The sequence below is a fragment of the Penaeus chinensis genome, chromosome 30 (assembly GCF_019202785.1).
Source record: "Penaeus chinensis breed Huanghai No. 1 chromosome 30, ASM1920278v2, whole genome shotgun sequence".
Taxonomy (NCBI): Eukaryota; Metazoa; Arthropoda; class Malacostraca; order Decapoda; family Penaeidae; genus Penaeus; species Penaeus chinensis.
The window spans coordinates 13,073,802-13,080,367 of NC_061848.1; positions in this window are offsets into that span (position 1 = coordinate 13,073,802).

A 6,566-nucleotide genomic window follows, 5' to 3' on the forward strand; every position below is an offset into this window, starting at 1 on the left:
ACCATTTTCTTATAAACTATTTTGGTGTTATCTAGTTATATGCAGTGAATTTACCTTCACTAGAAGTCTTTTCTCTACTGTGGCTTGGGTAGCGTTAGGGTAGGTCGGGTAGGTCGAAAACTGACCTAGTGAAATGAATGACAAACTTTTCCCTTCCTTATAATTTCTTTACATGGCGGTAACGAGTTTAGCGTTGATGATCCAGGTCGTGGGTTCGAGACTATGTAAATTTACTTTGCTTTTGTTCGTGTTTTACGGTTAACGAGTGTTCTTGTGGAGATAACGTCACCCCCTCTCTGTAGTTATATAGAATAACAGCAATATAAAAAGTACGTCTTTCATAACTTACAGGGAGCACTTTTGATTTTTTATTGAGAGTATTGGAGTAATACAGTTATTGAGGTAATAAAACCAGTATCAATATAGAATTGACAAAAATAACTGAAATTTGATAAGAATAATGGCCACTTTAGAACTATAAACTATGTGAGGAAATAGTTTATCCTTCCCACAGTTACCTCCTTACACCACAGAAGAAATCACAAAAAAAAACGTTTGAACAAAAAGTGGAAATGCATCTTTACAATATTCTCCAGAAGATAATGATATAAACTCTATTGCAAGCACAATATTTCATCATCAATATTATAAATCTAAATCTCTTTGTCTCGTTATCTTCCCTTACCTTCTCTTCCTTCTTTCCTTCTTCCTTTTTCCTTCTCTTTATCATCATCTCCTTTGTCATGTCTTTTTTTACTTCTCTTCTTGTTCATGATTTTGTTCTGTTTTGTTTTTTTCTTGTTTTCATTTCTTACTTTCTATTTTTTTTGTTTTTTAATTCATCAATCCCTCTTTCCTTCTGTTTTATTCCTTTTCTAATTTTCTTGTTCTCCTATTCTAAAAACCCATCATTATCCTCTTTTCCCTTTCTCCTTCCAATATATTCAGTTTGAATGACTTTGAACAGTTATAGAACACAAAATTATTTTCCAGTTAATAGTGTTCACTGATTTTTTCCATGCCAGTACTTCGCCTTGGGTCTAGGATTCAGTGAAATATATAAATAAAACGATCTAACCTTGGAAATAGCTAGTTTAAGAACACTTGCTTAAAAGTCACAAAAGGTACATAGCTATGTTTAAGATGCGCAGTGCATGGTAACTTTTCAAATATTTTATCAAATATATATGAAACATAAGGAGTTCTGTCTTTATATATGCTTCGTTTACATGATGCTCATACCTCCTGTAAAATGGTGATGTTATAGTAGTTTGACAGTATATATACTAGCCTGTGACTGAGACTTAGTGGCAACTCCAGTATTAGATTATGCGTGGAAAATTAAGCCTCTGTCACTGCTTTGCTATTACAGAGTTCATTTGGCAGAAGAGAAAGAAACAGTTCAACTTGGTTAGGGAGGGATAACCGACTCTTCACTAAAGCAGCCTGGGGGGGTTTTATAAATAGAAACAGAGGTAACCGCATCAGCCTTTTACTTTTTATTATTAGGATCTTATTAATAGTAAACATTGTGGAATAAGCCTATCTTGTGCAGAGGTTTCAGATCCTGAATTCATGATCAGAGGATAGCAATGATTCACTGCCTCTGATGCATAGCGACATTATTGTAGTTTAGACGTTTTCAGTCCCATTAGTCGAAGCATAATACGGTGCGAGTGTGTGTGAGTGTATTATTTAAGTTGTGGGGAAAGAGTGGAATGCTGTGTCATAAAAGGTGTCGGAGGTTAGGGCAGTGTGCGCGCGCGTGTGTGTGGAGGTGCATAATCTAAAGGCTAACCCTATATGGTTAGAATGCTCCATTCCTCTGACAAAAAGTGACGTAGTTAAAAGTGAGGGCGGGCGCGGAAAGTCATATTGAACTGCCATGTGAGCCTCCAATACAATGACGCTTACCTATACAGTATGCATAAAAATATAAGTCCCCAAATGTCTAGCTATACTACTGCTAATAGTTGGAAATAGCATGAACCCAAATACCTCGCACTGCCACAAACCTATTATTATGTGATTTTCACTCATCACCTCATTCACTCATGCATGGTTATATGAAATATATAAGCATAGACACCCAAACCTCAATATAAACTACATAAATAATTGGCAACTCCCACTCATTCACGAAATACTCCAGTAACTAACCAACTCTCTCGACCTTCTTGTACAATAACAAGAAGAAAATGGAAATGGTTGTTTTGGCAACAGAATTGCACCATAAATAACTGCGTGGACTAGTGCTGCTTAGCTCCAGTTCCCTCTGGTGAATGTGTACAGTTTGCGAGATGAGGAGGCAAAACCTGTTGGAGGTTGTGGACAGAATTTTGAAATGATTATGGGCGTAAAGGTCTTCTGTGTACGAATGGTGGTAAATTGCAGAGGAAGATGGTTCTCTAAGCAGTAGACCATTTCTTATTGTTTTGCACACGTACAGAATTGTATCAACGTGATAATGGTTCAATAAAGTTGTTGTTATACATCGGGCAGATAAATGATTGTAAGTATACAACTTGTGAACATAATTATAAAGGGAAAAGGTCCTGCTATTATAGTTGTTTTAGATATGTGTTATGTCTGATCCTCGGAAATTAATATTCAGCATTCTACTTAACATCGCTCTCCAAGACATCCCTGTTGAAGTAAATGGTAAATTCTGTACATAGGGCAATGTCGCCCGTTGTCTTCGGGGGATATTGCTCTCTATTAACATATTTACAGATGCACGTCCCAAGAGGTGTGTGTGTGTGTGTGTGTGTGTGTGTGTGTGTGTGTGTGTGTGTGTGTGTGTGTGTGTGTGTGTGTGTGTGTGTGTACATACATACATATATATGTATATATATGCATATATGTTAATACCTATGTGTACACACAACACATTTATATATATATATATGTATATATGAATACATATATAGATAGATAGATAGATAGATAGATAGAGATAGACTGATAGATATACGTAAATTCAGCCTAGAGACAAGAACTAGAGCATATTTTATATAATTTTCATGTATTGCTTTCAAAACACTTTTGCATATATTTTATCTTTGCGCTGACTTTATGAAATTGTTGAAGGCCGGTTTCATATCACTAGAAGGTGACAAGCGAAGACAAATGCATAATATATATTTGTTTTAATTATAGGATTTTATTTTTGAGACAAGTTGTACAGTTATGCAGTTAGGTAGGATTTTTTTCGTTACTTTTTTGAAGGCCATCATCCAATATTATCTGAGACACAGTTACTCATTAACCTAATTTGGTAATCATCTGCTTATATTAGTGGCAAAAAAAAATCGGCAGGAAAGTGTCATAGTATCACTGAAATTCACATTCACAATAGTAAAATTATGATGTTCAAACCTTCACTGATTTCATACTGTAGATAATCAATCATTTCGTGTTTTCCTTATTGTCACCTCATTATCATTATCATCATCAGTATCTTCACCACCACTTTTGGCGTCCGATCTTCCCCTTCGTAGCTGGCCAACGACGGCTCGGGCAAAGCCGTCCTCCGCCAGCCTCCTCGACTGAATGGCACTGAGGGGGAGGCTCTGGCAGGGAAGCGGGCGGCGGCGGGTCCCGGCGAGGCGGATCTGGAGGCGATGAGCAGGGTACTTTCCACTCGCAGGCGACTAAGCATGTATGTATATATGTATATCTATGTATGCTTATTGTCACCTAATTATCATTATCATCATTACTATCTTCACCAGTGAATGATGATAATGATCATTAGGTGACAATAAGTATACATAGATATACATATATACATACCAATTTATCTATACATAGATAGATAAATTGATGAATATATAGATAGACAAATAGATAGCTAAGCACATACATACACACACACATGTATATATAGATATACATGTGTATAGGTATATATATACTTACTGTGTGTATATAGATAGATAGATAGATAACTAAACACACAGACAAACATATAGATATAAACATACATATGTATATATTCATATAACTGTGTGCATGTGTGTGTGTGTGTATGTGTTTAGCTATCTATTTGTCTGAATGGTGTGTACACACATTTTTCTCCTTCCTCCCTCATTTCTTCTCTTGCATTTTCTTTCTGCTCCTCTCTTCCCGTTTGTTCCTGGATCTCCTTTCTTACTCTCTCCTCTCCCTCCTCCTCCTCCTCTTCCCGGTGTTCTTACTTCCCCGACGCTAAACAAAAAACATTATTTCCTGTGAGCCGTGTCAAGGTGGCAAACCCTTTTTTGTTGCATATATATGTGTATGTATATGTGTGTGTGTGTGTGTGTGTGTGTGTGTGTGTGTGTGTTTGTATGTATATGTGTGTGTGTGTGTATATATATATATATATATATATATGTATATGTGTATATATACACATATATACATACATATATATGTATGTGTATGTATATATATACAATATATATATATATATATATGTGTGTGTGTGTGTATATATATATATATATATATTGCGCATATTACTGTCAATTCATTTAACCATTATGCATACTTGTTTAAACCTTTTTTGCCCCCCCGCTCCAGCGTCCCTGGGCACCGCTACCAAGCAAACGAAAGAAACTGGAATGAACTGGTGCTGCCAAGTTCGTGATTCAGGAAGAGTTCAAGAGCACCAGCGACTCCGCCTTTTTTCTGCACTGACCTCCATTGAAGGTCGCTATTTCATTACTTCAAGCTATGTATGTAAAGGAAATTATAAATAGACTTGGGGTGGGGGTGGGGAGGGGGGGTCTCATAGCAACACGTGACCATTCATTTCCATATGTTGTTATTAAGAGAACGTTTAGGAAGTTAGTGTCAGTAGTGATCAGTCTGTAAATTGTCGTGTTTTGTTTTGTAAATGATCTTTGCAAGGTAAGCATGGATATTTGCTTTTCTTTCTGGTTGTGATTATTTTTGTTTTAGTTCATTATCATGTTGTTTTCAAATATCTTTTTCAAGGTCATCATTATCATCTTTAATATCATTATTGTTATCATTATCATTATCATTATTATTTTTGTTGTTGTTGTTGTCGTTGTTATTATCATAGCTGCTTTTTTGTTATTGATGTTATTGTTATTGTTATTGTCGTTATCAATACATTATCACTATAATATTTTTATTAGCTATAGTTTTTTTTTAGATTACAGATTCAGTGTAGTATTTCAGGTCTTCCTGTTCTTATGTTCAATTATGAAAATACAAAATTCCTTTCAATGTATTTTGCATATCTAGTAGCGTTGTATGTTTAACCAAATTTTAACATATCATCCTGTCGTATCCAAGATTATTTCTAACGACTATTTATGAAATAATGAGGCACAGTACAGCAGAATATGAATGGTTAAACTCCATCGAAAGTGACTCGTGATTGGGGTCACTTTCCAATAGAGTGAAAAAACTAGCAAAATACAATGCCTGAACAATATATGGAAATGCACTGAAAGTAAATTCATCTACTCCATTCCCATCATGTATCACTTTCTCCCGATCATCCCTGAAGATAATCAGTCTTGGTCAAGCAAGTCAATACAGAGATATTATGTTTACACCGAATTATATTATAAACAAAGTTGGAGAGGCCCTCTACCTCACATCCCTTCCCTCAAGGCGCTTTAAGCTGATCGTTCCTCCCTGAAGGCGAGTTCGGGAGCACAGCCGCGACCTCTGTGCGTGAAGTCTCGTTTCCGATTCGGCGCTCTGTTTACACGCGCGGATCCGGATCGGGTCTGGATCGGAGCGGGGTCGGGTTGCTGAGCCGAGCTTTTACTCTTGCGCAAGGCGGCTTCGACTCTGGTTGCTATGAGGGGTATTTATATATACAGAGTGTGTGTGTGTGTGTGTGTGTGTGTGTATGTATGTATGTATGTATGTATGTGTGTGTGTGAGTATATATATACATACATATATAAACATATGTATGTATGTATGTATTTGTATACACATACACATACACACACACACATACACACACACACACACACACACACACACACACATATATATATATATATGCACAAAAGCATATACATACAATATACACATATAAACATTCCTTAATTATACACAAATATGTCTTCTGCAGTCCAAATTAGCTGATCAAGCTGCACATCTCCAATGCCTGAACTGATATGACCCTCAGCCGTGTCCGAAACGGTGACAGAAAAAGCGTTGTTCCCCAAACAGGTTTATTGACAGGTGAGACAACGGTTTCGCAATTTTCCTGGATTTCGTTTTCCGGTCTGGTGTGAAGATGAGCTTTCAGAGTAAAATGTGGTCATGCCTTTATTTAAAGAGTATTTCCACTTGTATTTACTTTAAGAGTATTTCGAAAAGGTGGTCATGCCTTTATTTTAAGAGTATTTCCACTAGTATTTACTTTAAGAGTATTTTATTTGAGAGTATTTCGAAATTGTGGTCATGCCTTTATTTTGTGTTTAGGTTTTTTTTATGTCATTGGATCGCTATAAACAGGCCTTTTTTTTTTTGTGTTCATAATCTCCTGGTTACACTTTATCTTTAAGACCACGGTAAGTAAATGC